Here is a 15,877-nt window from a genome sequence, read left to right as displayed (position 1 = left end):
TATAGTCGCAGCTACTTGGAAGGCTGAGGTGGGAGAATTGCTTGAACCCAGGAGGTAGAGATTGCAGGGAACCGAGATTGCACCACTGCACTCCAGCCTGGGTGAAAGAGACCCTGTCTCAGGAGAAAAAAAAAAGTATACAATTAAGTTATTATTGACTATAGTTACCCTGTTGTGCTATCAAATAGTGGGTCTTGTTATTATTTTTTTTGTACTCATTAACCATCCCTATCTCCCCCAAGTCCCCAAGTCTCCCACTATCCTTCCTAGCCTCTGGTAACCCATCCTTCTACTGTCTGTGATTATGAGTTCAATTGTTTTGATTTTCAGTTCCCACAACTGAGAATATGTGATGTTTGTCTTTCTGTTCCTGGGTTATTTCACTTAACATAATGATCTCCAGTTCCATCCATGTTGTCTCAAATGACAGGATCTCATTCTTTTTTATGGCTAAATAGTACTCCATTATGTGTAAGAACCATGTTTTATCTATTCATCTGTTGATAGGCACTTAGGTTACTTCCAAATCTTAGCTATTGTAAACAGTGCTGCAGCAAACATAGGAATGCAGATATTTCTTCAATATACTGATTTCCTTTATTTTGGGTCTATACCCAGCAATGGGATTGCTGGATCATATGGTAGCTCAATTTTTAGTTTTTTCCAGAACCTCCAAACTGTTTTCCATAGTAGTTGTACTGTGTGTTGAGTACTGTCATGGTTTTTCTGTGCTTGAAAATAAGAAGCAAGAGTTAAACATTGTGGCTTAGAGTATCAAGAAGCAAAGATGATTTTTTTTTTTTTTTTTTTTTTTGAGGCGGAGTCTCGCTCTGTCGCCCAGGCTGGAATGCAGTGACCGGATCTCAGCTCACTGCAAGCTCCGCCTCCTGGGTTTACGCCATTCTCCTGCCTCAGCCTCTGGAGTAGCTGGGACTATAGGCGCCTGCCACCACGCCTGGCTTGTTTTTTGTATTTTTTAGTAGAGACGGGGTTTCACCATGTTAGCCAGGATGGTCTTGATCTCCTGACCTTGTGATCCACCTGTCTCAGCCTCCCAAGGTGCTGGGATTACAAGCTTGAGCCACCGAGCCCGGCCAGATTTTTTTTTTTGAAGACAGGGTCTTTGTTGCCTAGGCCAGAGTATAGTGATGACTCACTGCAACCTCCACCTCCCAGGTTCAAGTGCTTCTCGTGCCCCAGCCCCCGGAATAGCTGAGATTACAGGTGCACACCACCACGCCCAGCTAATTTTTTTTATTGTTCATAAAGACAGGGTTTTGACATGTTGGCCAGGCTGGTCTCAAACTCCAGACCTCAAGTGATCCGCCTGCCTTGGCCTCCCAAAGTGCTGGAATTACAGGCATGAGCCACCATACCTGGCCTAAGAAACAAAGATTCTTAATCTTTGTGACTGGTCGTGGTCATCATGACTGTACTAGAAGAAAAATTGTTTTATTGAACTTGCATCCCTAAGAAAGCTGAGGTAGATTAGCCTATATTTTGATACCTTCCTTCCTTCCAACTGGCCAAAGAGGGAAGGTGGCTTCCCTCCTTATCCCCTTCCCTGTGAAGCCTTGGGACAGAGTAACTAGTGGGAAGTTAATCTTACTTTGGTGGATGCAGAGCTGGACACTCGGGGCAGAGTGAGTGTGAGTGTATAAAGACAGAAATATGCCTGAGTCTTTATCACAGACTAAGGTTATTGTGTTGTTGGCATTAAATCTATGACTTAATTTGCTCTTGCTTTCATCTTTTCAAGAGAGGATAGATGGGGATTCCTGCAACTGAACATGGTTGGTGAGAGAGCCATGTTTAGCTAGGGTTAGGGCTAGAATTTGACATGGATGAGGATGTTCAGTTGGCAACTTACTGCACTTTTTAAATTTTTTGGTGCTGTAGGGTCATGCTCTGTTGCCCAGGCTAATCATAGCTTACTGTAGCCTCGAAATCCTGGAATCAAGCAGTCCTCCTGCCTGAGCCTTCCAAGGAAGTGGGACCATAGGTATGTGCCACGATACCTGGCTGATTTTTAAATGTATTTTTTAGTAGAGATGAGGTCTCACTATGTTACCCAGGCTGGTCTCAAACTCCTGGGCTCAAGAAGTCCTCGCACCTTGGCTTCCCAAAGTGTTGAGATTACAAACATGAACCACCACACCTGGCCTACCAGCACTTTTTTTTTTTTTTTGAACTGGAGTCTTACTCTGTCGCCCAGGCTGGAGTGCAGTGGTGCAATCTCGGCTCACTGCAAGCTCCGCCTGCCGAGTTCACACCATTCTCCTGTCTCAGCCTCCTGAGTAGCTGGGACTACAGGCACCCGCCACCATGCCTGGCTAATTTTTTTTTGTATTTTTAGTAGAGACAGGGTTTCACTGTGTTAGCCAGGATGGTCTTGATCTCCTGACCTCGTGATCCACCTGCCTCAGCCTCCCAAAGTGTTGGGGTTACAGGCGTGAGCCACCGCGCCCGGCAATTTTTGTATTTTTAGTAGAGACAGGGTTTCACTGTGTTAGCCAGGATGGTCTTGATCTCCTGACCTCGTGATCCACCTGCCTCAGCCTCCCAAAGTGTTGGGGTTACAGGCGTGAGCCACCGCGCCCGGCAGCACTTTTTGTTAATACACAGGAAATAGATCCTCTTTTTTTCTTTCTTTTTTTTTTTTTTTTGTTTGAGACGGGGTCTTGCTGTGTTGCCCAGGCCAGAGTGCAGTGGTGCGATCTCAGCTCAGTGAAGCCTCAGCCTCATACATTTAAAAATTAGCCAGGCACGGTGATACATACCTGTGATCCCAGCTACTCGGGATGCTGAGGCAGGATAATCGCTTGAATTTACTTAAGAAAGCAAGTTAAGGCCGGGCGCGGTGGCTCACACCTGTAATCCCAGCACTTTGGGAGGCCAAAGTGGGCGAATCACCTGAGGTCAGGAATTCGAGACCAGCCTGGCCAACATGGTGAAACCCCATCTCTACAAAAGTACAAAAATTAGCCGGGCATGTTGGCAAGTGCCTGTAATCCCACCTACTTGGGAGGCTGAGGTGGGAGAACAGCTTGAACCTGGGAGGTGGAGGTTGCAGTGAGCCAAGATCGCGCCACTGCACTCTAGCCTGAGCTTCAAGAGCAAGACTCAGTTTCAATAAAAAAATGAAACAAAACAAAACAAAAAACAAGTTAATAAGTATGTTCTAGTGTTGGAATAGATTCGTGCTAATTTATACATCCCCCACAAGATGGTTAAAATAACTGACATACAATCAGAAAAATTAAATTATGTTTATTGTACTGTATTTGCCAAAGAAGAGAAATATGTACTGGATTTTAGAAGGCATTTATATAAAAAATAGTAGGAATCTTTTTTTTGGTGGTGGTGGTGGTGGTGGTGGTTGTTTTTTGAGATGGAGTCTTGCTCTGTCACCCAGCCTGGAGTGCATTGATACAATCTTGGCTCACTGCAGCCTCCACCTACCAGATTCAAGTGATTCTCCTGCCTCAACCTCCCAAGTAGCTGGGACTATGGGTGCACGCCACTAAGCCCAGCTAATATTTTTGTATTTTTGGTAGAAACCAAAAATACACCACCATGTTGGCCAGGCTGGTCTTGAATTCCTAACCTCAAATGATTCGCCTGCCTTGGCCTCCCAAAGTTCTGGGATTACAGGTGTGAGCCACTGCACTCGGCACCTTTATTGGAATCAAAAATGGTTGGGCCCCTAAGGAGTTTGCTTTTGTACTCCCATAATACTAATTCTTCAACTGAACAGTATAGTTGAGGTGCTTTGTTTATAATGCTACCTTGCTTTTATTTTAATAAATTATTTACTTTAAGACAGGGTCTCTCTGTTGTCCAGATGGGAATGCAGTGGCATGATCATGGCTCACTGCAGCCTCGACTTCCTGGGCTCAAGTGATCCTCTTGCTTTAGCTTCCCAAGTAGCTAGGACCATACGAATGTGCCACCATACCCAGCAATTTATTTTTTGTAGAAATGCAGTCTCCCTACATTGCCCAGGCTGATCTGAAACTCCTGGACTCAAACAATCGCCTTTCAAAGGGCTGGGATCACAGGTATGAGATACTGTGCCCAGCTTATTTTTATTTATTTATCTTTTGAGACAGAGTTTTGCTCTGATCACCTAGGCTGGATGCAGTGGCGTGATCCTGGGATACTACAACCTCCGCCCCACAGGTTCAAGCGATACTCCTGCCTCAGCCTCCTGAGTAGCTGGGATTACAGATACATGCCACCACACCTGGCTAATTTTTGTTTTTTTAGTAGAGACGGGGTTTTGCCATGTTGGCCAATTTGACCTTTTTTTCTTTTTTTTTGAGACTGAGTTTTGCTCTTGTAGCACAGGCTGGAGCACAGGAGTGCGATCTCCACTCACTGCAACCTCTGCTTCCTGGGTTCAAGTGATTCCCCTGTCTCAGCCTCTGGAGTAGTGGGATTACAGGTGCGTGCCACCACGCCCAGCTGAGTTTTGTATTTTTAGTAGAGAGGTTTTACCAGTTGGCCAGGCTGGTCTCAAACTTCTGACTTCCACCCTGCCAGGCTAATCTTGAAACCCTGACCTCAGGTAATCTGCCTGCCTCATCCTCCCCAAATGCTGGGATTGTAGGCATGAGCTACAGTGCCTGACTCTTATTTTAATTTTAATTTTAATTTTTTTGAGACAGAGTCTCACTCTTTCGCCCAGGCTGGAGTGCAGTGGTGCGATCTTGGCTCACTGCAAGCTCCACCTCCCAGGTTCATGCCATTCTCCTGCCTCAGCCTCCTGAGTAGCTGGGACTATAGGTGCCTGCCACCACTCCTGGCTAATTTTTTAAAAATATTTTTAGTAGGCCGGGTGCGGTGGCTCACGCCTGTTACTCCAGCACTTTGGGAGGCCAAGGCGGGTAGATCATGAGGTCAGGAGTTCAAGACCAGTCTGGCCAAGATGGTGAAACCTCATCTGTACTAAAAATACAAAAAAATTAGCTGGGTGTGGTGGCATGTGCCTGTAATCTCAGCTATTCCGGAGGCTGAGGCACAGAATTGCTTAAAAACCTGGAGGGATGGAGGTTGCAGTGAGCCGAGATCGCGCCACTGCACTCCAACATGAGCAACAGAGCAAGACTCAGAAAAAAAAAAAAAAAATTTTTTTTAGTGGAGACAGGCTTTCTCCAGGTTAGCCAGGATGGTCTTGATCTCCTGACCTCGTGATCTACGCGCCTCGACCTCCCAAAGTGCTGGGATTACAGATGTGAACCACCGCACCTGGCCCCTTATTTTATTTTTGAAACAGGGTCTCACTCATCTCCTGGGCACTGTACTAGGAGTGCACTGGCGTGGTCACAGCATACTGCAGCCTTGACCTCCCAGGCTCAAGCGATCCTGCCACTTCAGCCTTCTGAGTAGCTGGGACCACAGGTGTGCTCTATCACACCTGGCTAATTTTTAGAATGTTTTGTAGAAACGGGGTCTCTCTATGTTGCCCAGGCTGGTCTTGAACTCCTGGCCTCACACTACTCTCCTGCCACAGCCTCCCTAAGTTGCTGGGTTTACAGGTGTGAGCCACTGTACCTGGCCGCATTTCTTTCTTTCTTAATTTTTTTTTTTTTTTTTTGTAGATAGATACAAGGTCTTACTATGCTGCCCAGGCTGGTCTCAAACTCCTGAGCTCAAGTGGTCCTCCCATCATGGCCTCCCAGCGTATTGGGATTACAGGTGTGAGCCCCTGGGCCTGGCCTATGTATACATTTTCTTTTTTCTTTTTCTTTTTGTTTTTGAGAAGTTTTGCTCTTGTTGTCCAGGCTGGAGTGCAGTGGCATAATCTCGGCCCACTGCAGCCTCCGCCTCCTGGGTTCAAGCAATTCTCCTGCCTCAGGCTCCCGAGTAGCTAGGATTATAGGTACCTGTCACCACATCCAGCTAATTTTTTATATTTTTAGTAGATACGAGGTTTCACCGTGTTGGCCAGGCTGGTCTCGAACTCCTGACTTTCTGGTGAACCACCTACCTCGGCCTCCCAAAGTGCTGGGATTACAGGGGTGAGCCACTATGCTCAGCCCTATGTACACATTTTTTAGGTTCTCTTGGGTTTTCAGTTCTTTTGGGTGCATACCTAGGAATAGGATTGCTTGGTCATATCATAACTTTAATTTTTTTAGGAACTGTTAGGAGATATTTAAAATTTTTTTTTGTTTTTTAGGAGACGTGGTCTTACTCTGTTGGCCAGTCTGAAGTGCAGTGACATGATCATGGTACACTGCAGCCTAAGCTCACTAAGTACACTACATCTCCTAAGCTCAAGGATTCCTCCCACCTCAACCTCTTGAACGGGTGGGACTCCAGATGTGTGCCACCAAGCGTGGCTAATTAAAAAAAAATTTTATTGTATAGACGAGGACTTGCCATGCCACCCAGGGGTTTGCTTAGCTCCTGCTGTGCAGCCCAGTTCCTAACAGCCTGGGAGTTGGGGATTGGGGATCCCTGCTTTATAGTATAGGCTTTTTTATTTTTTTGTTTTTTTCCTTTTTGTGGGAGAGAGAGAACTGTTAGAAGTAGTGGTGAAGACTGGTTATGAATAATTACATACTTTTCAAGAGATTCCAGGGTGAAGAATCCTAGTTACCTGCTTGGGAAAAGACAGGGTTTAAGGCCGGGCGCAGTGGCTCACGCCTGTAATCCCAGCACTTTAAGAGCCTGAGGCGGGCGGATCACTTAAGGTCAGGAGTTTGAGACCAGCCTGGCCAACATGGTGAACCCCCATCTCTACCAAAAATACAAAATATTAGCCGGGCATTTTGGTAGGCACCTGTAATCCCAGCTACTCGGGAGGCTGAGGCAGGGAGAAGTGCTTGAACCCAGGAGGCAGAGGTTGCAGTGAGCCGAGATCACCCCACGGCACTCCAGTCTGGGTTACAAGAGCAAAACTCCATCTCAAAAAAAAATAAAAAAATAAAAAAGACAGGGTTTACAGCTGAATTAGGAGGATAGGAATAGGACAGATGTGTGAAAACAGCTATGGGCAATTAAATACTTTTCCCTTCGTGGCCTTAGGTAACCTGAAAGAGAATTGTGATGATATCAAATAAATTTTGATGTCCTGTAGTGTTTGAGTTCACCAGCACTCATCCTTTCCATGGGCAGGTTATATCCATGGAACAGCAGATAACTTTGTGATTCTTGTGTCAGCCAAGTATGGGTGTAGGGGAGTTCAGTCTTGTCCATCAGCTGCTTGAGGCCTGACCCGGCCTTTAACAGCTGTGGAGAATAAAAGTATCAGCTTGTTCAGCTCCTGGCATGCAGGGTACAAGCAGTTGAGCTGCATGGAATTGGATCTCATAGTTGAGTTTCTTGGCACCCTAGATACTTTATTCTCTTCTCGATTGCGGGTGTAGACTTTGTCTTGGTGGCTGTTCTCGGCCTCCTAATTTAGTTGAGATTTTTTTATTTTTATTTTTATTTATTTTTTTTGAGGTGGAGTCTCGCTCTGTCGCCCAGGCTAGAGTGCAGTGGTGCAATCTTGGCTCACTGCAAACTCTGCCTCCGGAGTTCACAATATTCTCCTTCCTCAGCCTCCTGAGTAGCTGGGACTACAGGCGCCCGCCACCTCGCCCGGCTAATTCTGTTTTTTGTATTTTTAGTAGAGACGGGGTTTCACTGTGTTGGCCAGGATGGTCTTGATCTCCTGACCTCATGATCCGCCTGCCTCGGCCTCCCAAAGTGCTGGGATTACAGGTGTGAGCCACCGTGCCCAGCCTACTTTTTTCTTTTTTAAATAATAGAGAAGGGATCTCACTGTGTTGTCCAGGCTGGTTTTGAACTCCTGGGCTCAGGCGATCCTCCCCATCTTGGCCTCCCAAAGTGTTGGGATTACAGGCATGAGCCACTGTGCCAAGCCAGATTCTTTTGTTTATTTTTTAATAAATAAATTCAAGTGGATTCTCCTGCCTCACCCTCCCGATTAGCTGGGATTACAGGCATGCGCCACCATGCCTGGCTTATTTTTGTGTTTTTAGTAGGGTGGGGTTTCGCCATGTTGGCCAGGGTCATCTCAAACTCCTGACCTCAAGTAATCCTCCCGCCTCAGCCTCCCAAAGTGCTGGGATTACGGGTGTGAGCCACTGTACCCGGCCTTGGCCTCAGATTCTTTTCTTTTCTTTTCTTTTTTTTTTTTGAGACGGAGCCTTGCACTGTCACCCAGGCTGGAGTGCAGTGGCTTGATCTCAGCTCACTGCAAGCTCTGCCTCCTGGGTTCATGCCATTCTCCTGCCTCAGCCTCCTGAGTAGCTAGGACCACAGGTGCCTGCCACCATGCCCAGCTAATTTTTTTGTATTTTTAGTAGAGACGGGGTTTCACCATGTTAGCCAGGATGGTCTGGATCTCCTGACTTCGTGATCCGCCCACCTTGGCCTCCCAGAGTGCTGGGATTACAGGCGTGAGCCACTGTGCCTGGCCTCAGATTCTTAATCTGAGCTAATTTTGTTTTCTGCAGGTATGAATAAATGAATTTCCGGCCGGGCGAGGTGGCTCACGCCTGTAATCCCAGCACTTTGGGAGGCCGAGGTGGGCAGATCATGAGGTCAGGAGATTGAGACCATCTTGGCTAACACGGTGAAACCCCATCTCTACTAAAAATACAAAAAATTAGCCGGGCGTGGTGGCAGGCGCCTGTAGTCCCAGCTACTCGGGAGGCTGAGGCAGGAGAATGGCGTGAACCCGGGAGGCGGAGCTTGCAGTGAGCTGAGATTGTGCCACTGCACTCCAGCCTGGGTGACAGAGCGAGACTCCATCTCAAAAAAAAAAAAAAAAAAAGAATTTCCTTTTCAGAAAAGGTTGAGAATATTGACTATTTTCTTAGTAGAAAAAGCAGGAACACAGATTAGAAATTAAACAAAAATAGTAAAACAGTAGTGGTCACAGAAACATACCAATATAGAATGTATGGGTATCTGAAAGATTGAGAAGCTAGGTGAGATCTGGTTTAGACCAGATCTTTGTCATCAGGGACAAGCTTTGCAGGTGATGCCAGCAATAGTTACGCTGTTGTATAGAAGAGGAAGCTGAATTGGGGACTATTACTTATCTGTGACTGAACAGTTAACCTTGCAACATAGCATAGTAGATAAGTGCACACACTGTAGAGCCAAATGTCCTGGGTTCGAATACTGCCTTCACCACTTACTAGCTGTGATTCTCTGTGTATCTTAGTTTCTCCTCTGTAAAATGGGAGTAAAGTGATGTGTACTCTAGAGTGTTGGAAAGATTAGTGACTTAATACTATACATATAAAGTGCTTAGAATGGTGTCTGGCACATAGTAAATGGTGTGTGCTTTCTGCGAGTATTATCATTACCATTGGTTTTAGACTTCGGGAGTGAGTGGACATATATAGATGAAGAACCTTGGACCCATCCTTGCCAGTCTAAGATAGGCCCTGCATCACTGGTCTCATGACTCATTGAACAGCATCTCTGGACATTCTTGATGAAGACTTGCTTCTTCAACATAAATTGTGTATCCTGTTTTTAGTGGTTGAACCCTTAGCCCAGTATGTAATTCATGTCATCTGAATTATATTTGGTTTGAAAAAAACATTACCTTTTCTGTTCCTGAAACATAAATTTATTTGATGTGTTAGCTGGGATACTTTGCACAAGTGTGTCAACATCCTGGTTTTAGAACTATCTTCCAATCAATGCTTCGTGATGCTGTCTTGAATACATGCAGTGTATGTATGTAGTTTGGGGTTTAATTATCTGCTCAGAATTTTATTAAATGGCTGTTGAAATCTTCCCTCTTCTCAGTATGTTGTCAGCAGGTGTTCTGTAACTTTTCAGAATGATAAAATGTATCCTTGCTTTTCATTTAGGCTATATTACATGGTTTTTAGAAAAGTTTTACCTGACAGTGTTTTTTGTATGGCTTAAAGTTAAATAAATTTGTGCTCATGTAAGCTTTAACAGAAATGCAGGTGGTTGTTAAGTCAACCATTTTCAGTTAAGTCTAAACTGAGATCACTTGAAAATGCAGCTGTTTCACTGAGGTATCTTCAAAAACAGTCCTTGAAAAAAATAGCAGTTAGGCGGGGCGTGGTAGCTCATGCCTGTAATCCCAGTACTTTGGGAGGCCAAGGTGGGAGGATCACTTGAGCCCAGGAGTTTGAGACCAGCCCAGGCAAATATGGGAAAACCCTGTCTCTACGAAAAAGAAAACAAAAATGGAAACAAAACTTTTTAGGCAATTAAAACTTTTTTCCAAAAATATTTCTTCTATAGAGAATATCTTTGTAATTTAATCAGGTTGCTTTATTTGGCCGGAGACTTTCTTTACTCATTACATGTAGACAATTTTTTCACTTTAATCTGTTAATAGGAAGCTGTATATTGTATTTTGCTGATTTTGTTTCTAAAGAAGTTAAAAATATAGCAGCAGTTCTTTGCCTGTGTTAAAATCTGTCACATTTTAAATTCACTTTGAGATGAGATAAATATGGGTTTCAAAATTTGATTGGATAGATTGAAGTAAACCTGGTGCTTCCTGCCCCTCAGGAACTTGAGATATGTATATTTGAGTTTCTACTGGATTATTTTTAGAATCTTTTGCTCTTGTCTGTTTCTATTCTGAGAATTCTCTTGGAACCTGTTCCAGTGTAGTAGAACTCTTAGGAGTGGAAAGTGATAGATGATGGAACGCAAGTGTACACTGAATTCCTATGGTCTGGCAACTGGGTACTTGTAGAAGCATTCCTATTTACTACACACAGCTCCGTTTCCCAGAGAAGGAGGACATAGAATTTCCTCATGACAGTATGTTAGTTGAAGGTGTTGATTTTTACAGTCTAGTTTCCATGTCTTAGTCATTTTTACAGTTCAGTGGTGGTAACAATTTTTAAGGGTCTTGAAGAATATTTTGGTAAGTTGTGCTTTTACCTTGTTTTAATGGATTCACAATTATGAGAAGTTTTTTTTTCTTTTGGAGACGGTGTCTTGCTGTGTCGCCCAGACTGTAGTGTAATGGTGTGATCTCGGTTCACTGCAACCTCCACCTCTTGGGTTCAAGTGATTCTTCTGCCTTAGCCTCCCGAGTAGCTGGAATTACAGGTGCATGCCACCACACCCAGCTAATTTTTGTAGCTTTAGTAGAGACAGGGTTTCACCATGTTTGCCAGGATGGTCTTGAACTCCTGACCTCAAGTGATCCACCCGCTTCAGCCTCCCAAAGTGCTGAGATTACAAGCGTTAGCCACTGCGCCTGGCCTTATCAGAAGTTTTATGTAAAATTAATATGAGAAAATTTGTCTGTTGAATTATGCATTCTGTTAAAGTTATATTTTCTGAGTCCTGTTTTTTCCAGAAGATTTCAGTCACATCCCCCATTGCCTGTGATTGTTCCGCGAAACCTGTTTCATCTCTGGACATTTTTTTGCTGGACATTTTTAATAAGTTTTTTATGAATAGGGAATTAGCTATTATAACATTTCAGTGATAGTGTGGAGAGGCACAATTGACAGAAGAGAAGTTAATCTGAATTTATTTAAGCATGCATTCTTGGATGAGCTGAGACCCTTATAATTATTTTTATTTTTGAAAGAATGTATTTGCTATTTTTTTTTTCTTTTTTTGAGACGGAGTTTTGCTCTTGTTGCCCAGGCCGGAGTGCAATGGCACGATCTCGGCTCACCGCAACCTCCGCCTCCTGGGTTCAAGCGATTCCCCTGCCTTGGCTTCCTGAGTAGCTGGGATTACAGGCATGTGCCCCCACGCCTGGCTAATTTTGTATTTTTAGTAGAGATGTGGTTTCTCCACATTGGTCAGGCTGGTCTTGAACTCCTGACCTCAGGTGATCCAGCCGCCTTGGCCTCTCAAAATGCTGGGATTACAGGCATGCGCCACCACACTCATCCTTGTATTTGCTATTTTTTTTTTTTTTTTTTTTTTTTGAGATGGAGCCTCGCTCTGTCATGTAGACTGGAGTGCAGTGGTGCCATCTTGGCTCACTGCAAACTCCGCCTCCCAGGTTCAAGTGATTCTCCTGCCTCAGCCTCCCAGGTAGCTGGGACTACAGGCTCGTGCCACCATGCCCGGCTAATTTTTGTATTTTTAATAGAGACGGGGTTGCACCTTATTAGCCAGGATAGTCTCGATCTCCTGACCTCATGATCCGCCTGCCTCGGCCTCCAAAGTACTGGGATTACAGGCACGAGCCACTGCGTCTGGCCGGCATTTGCTATTTTTAAGATAGAAGTATTTGTAGTAACAATTTATGGATATATAACCCAGAGCAGTAAACCTTAATTAAGAGAAAAACTTTTTCTAAACAATAAAGTAAGCCATGCAGTTTTTATGTTTCACAAAGCAACTATTCTGGGTTAGCCATGCAAGCGGGGTAATTATTTATAGCTTAATTACATATTCATTATGGAATATTTTATGTTAAGAATTGATGATTGGAAGGAGATATAGTCTTAATGTTGATCTGTGAACATGGACCAGTAAAATTTTAATAGTTTGAGTTACAATAAAGAGTTACAGTTTTCTTCCTCGACAAGTGAAGATTCATGTGCATTATATCAAAATGTTTGGTTATAATAGGCTATAAAGATTAAAAGTCATTTTTCTGTAAATCAAAAAATTAATGTCCACTGAATATGGATTAAGTATATTCCTTCTGTACATGCAGATTTTGATCACCAGATGGCACTTCTGTACGGAGAAAGTCTCATTTTGTTATTTCACCTAGATTATTTTATTTATTTATTTATTTTTTTGAGACGGAGTCTCGCTCTGTCTCCCTGGAATGGAGTGGAGTGGAGTGGCCAATCTCAGCTCACTGCAACCTCCGCCTCCTGGGTTCAAGCGATTCCTCTGTCTCAGCCTCCCAAGTAGCTGGGGTTACAGATGCGTGCCACCATGCTTGGCTAATTTTTTGTATTTTTGGTAGAGACAGGGTTTCACCGTATTAGCCAGGATGGTCACGATCTCCTGACCTCATGATCCACCCGCCTCGGCCTCCCAAAATGCTGGAATTATAGGCGTGAGCCACTGCTGCCAGCCCATTATTTTCATAAATGGGGTCACTGAAGAATAAACAGTGAGAAAAAGATCAGATAATCCAATCAACGGAACTGGAAATCTATGAGTAAACTACTGACTTCTTAAAAAGGTTTTGTGTTAGGAACACCACTCAACCAGTTAACTTTTGATTAGATGCTTAATTCTGTTTTATTCTTTTCTTAAAATGTATTTATTTAACGAAATAGGTGGCTGGGCATGATGGCTCACGCCTGTAATCCTAGCACTTTGGAGGCTGAGGCTGGTGGATCACTTGAGGTGAGGAGTTCAAGACCAGCCTGGCCAACATGGTGAAACCCCATCTCTACTAAAAATACAAAAAAATTAGCTGGGTGCGGTGGTTATAGTCCCAGCTACTTGGGAGGCTGAAGCGGGAGAATCACTTGAACCTGGGAGGCAGAAGTTGCTGTGCCGAGATTGTGCCACTGCACTCCAGCCTGGGCAACAGGGCAAGACTCTGTTTAAAAAAAAAAAAAAAAAAAAAGAAAGGGTCTTGCTGTGTTGCCTAGTCTGGACTTGAACTGTGGGTTCAGTGATCTTCCTGCCTCAGCCTCCTGAGTAGCTGGGACTACAGGTGCATGCGACCTTGCCCCGCTTGGATGCTTCACTTTAGATACTTAAGATGGAATTAGAGTATTAGTGCTGAAGGTGATTATTTGCATTTTTTTAGATGGTGTCTCGCTCTTGTTGCCCAGGCTGGAGTACAGTGATGCAATCTTGGCTTACTGTAACCTCCTCCTCCTGGCTTCAAGCGATTCTCCCATCTCAGCCTCCTAAGTAGTTGGGATTACAGAGGTATGCCACCATGCCTGGCTAGTTTTTGCATTTTTAGTACAGGTAGGGTTTCACCATGTTGGCCAGGCTGGTCTTGAACTCCTGTTATCAGGTGATCTACCTGCCTCAGCTTCCCAAAGTGTTGGAATTACAGGCATGAGCCACCGTGCCTGGCCTGAAGGTGATTTTAAAAATAATCAAATGGGACCGGGCACAGTGGCTTGTGTGATTATAGCACTTTGGGACGTTGAGGCGGGTGGATCACCCGAGGTCCGGAGTTCGAAACCAGCCTCACCAACAAGTTGAGACCCCATCTCTACTAAAAATACAAAAATTAGCCAAGCGTGGTGGCAGGCATCTGTAGTCCCAGCTGCTCAAGAGGCTGAGACAGGAGAATCGTCTGAACCCAGGAGGTAGAGGTTGTAGTGAGCCAAGATTGCACCACTGCACTCCAGCCTGGGTGACGGAGCGAGCCTCCATCTCAAAAAAAAAAAAAAAAAAAAAAATCAAATGGATTCTTTCTCAAATACAGATATGCCTTAGATTTGTTTAAATGCATCACAGTTTTAAAACAGTGTATTTGTATGCATTTATTCATTTCTGAGAGAATGCTCTAAAAATAAATGGAATCATGGCAAAACAATTAACCTTGTTCTCTATAATACAACCAAAATGATAAACCCAAACCAACAAAATTATAAAGATGTTAAACTGAAAAAGGATGCAAAATGTGTATTCATACTAACTGGAAAGACAGATTCAAATGCAGTAAAAAGTTTTAAACCAGTGTATTGAACCTGTGAGACGTTCTAGTTAATTGGTTGTTATTATAATGTAAAAGGCAGTACTATAATATGTCTGTGGCCCTTATCTAGCAAGCCAGTTAATGAAGCTATTAAGAAAATAAGTTAATATTAGTGCGGCTAACACAGAAAAATGCTTGTCCTACCCTTTCTGGCTGAAATAGGTTTCAGGGACACAATTTTCTTTGGTACTTGAATTAGTATGATGATTTGTGGTTAGTCTTCTCTATTTTAATTTTATGATGCACAGATCCAAAATAACGTAGAAATGTTATGTCATTTTATTAACCTGAAATGTATAAGATTTACAAATAGTGGAATATCTTTCCATATCATGGGAATGCTTGCTTTTGGGTGTCTAAAACTGACTGTTCTAGAAAACAGAATTCCATGTATTGTTAAAATCATCGGCTCTGTGCCAGCACGGTGGCACATGCCTGTAATCTCAGTACTTTGGGAGGCCGAGGCTGATGGATCACCTGAGGCCGCAAATTTGAGACCAGCCTGACCAACATGGCCAAACCCCATCTCTACTAAAAATACCAAAAATTAGCCGGGTATGGTGGCGCGTGCCTCTGGTCCCAGCTACTCAGGAGGCTGAGACAGGAGAATTCCTTGAACCCAGAAGGCAGAACTTGCAGTGAGCTGAGATCACCCTATTCATTGCACTCCAGCCTGGGTTGATGGAGTGAGTCTCTGTCTCAAAAAAAATCATTGGCTCTGCATTGTTATCATAGGAGATGATAGCTCCGTGTGTGTTATGGCACTTAAGACCTTCCAGTGGGACAGATGTCGAGATGGAAGACAGTGATATTTATGATCTTGACCCTGTGTAGGCCTAGACTAAAGTGTGTATTTATCTCTTAGTGTTTTTGTTTTTTTTTGTTTTTTTGTTTTTTTTGAAATGGAGTCTCCCTCTGTCACCCAAGCTGGAGTGCAGTGGGCTCACTGCAACCTCCGCCTCCCAGGTTCAAGCAATTCTCCTGCCTCAGCTTCCCGAGTAGCTGGGACTACAGGTGCCCACCACCATGCCCGGCTAATTCTTTTGTAGTTTTAGTAGAGACGGAGTTTCACCGTGTTAGCTGGGATAGTCTCGATCTCCTGATCTCATGATCTGCCAGAAGTGCTGGGATTACAGGCATGAGCCACTGCATCCGGCCACACAGTTGTTTCTTTAAGATTTATTATTGGCTGGGCACGGTGGCGGTGGCTCAAGCCTGTAATCCCAGCACTTTGGGAGGCCGAGA

The 15,877-nt window shown here is 44.1% G+C and overlaps 1 protein-coding gene across 1 annotated transcript in view; it reads left to right on the top strand.

Annotated features, from left to right (window-relative positions):
• UBAP2 (ubiquitin associated protein 2) overlaps positions 1–15,877 on the top strand; it is a 147,688-nt gene that overhangs the window by 31,044 nt on the left and 100,767 nt on the right. The window lies entirely within an intron of this gene.

This window comes from Mandrillus leucophaeus, unplaced genomic scaffold (assembly GCF_000951045.1).
Source record: "Mandrillus leucophaeus isolate KB7577 unplaced genomic scaffold, Mleu.le_1.0 Scaffold208, whole genome shotgun sequence".
Lineage (NCBI taxonomy): Eukaryota > Metazoa > Chordata > Mammalia > Primates > Cercopithecidae > Mandrillus > Mandrillus leucophaeus.
This window is presented reverse-complemented; position numbering and strand designations above follow the sequence as displayed.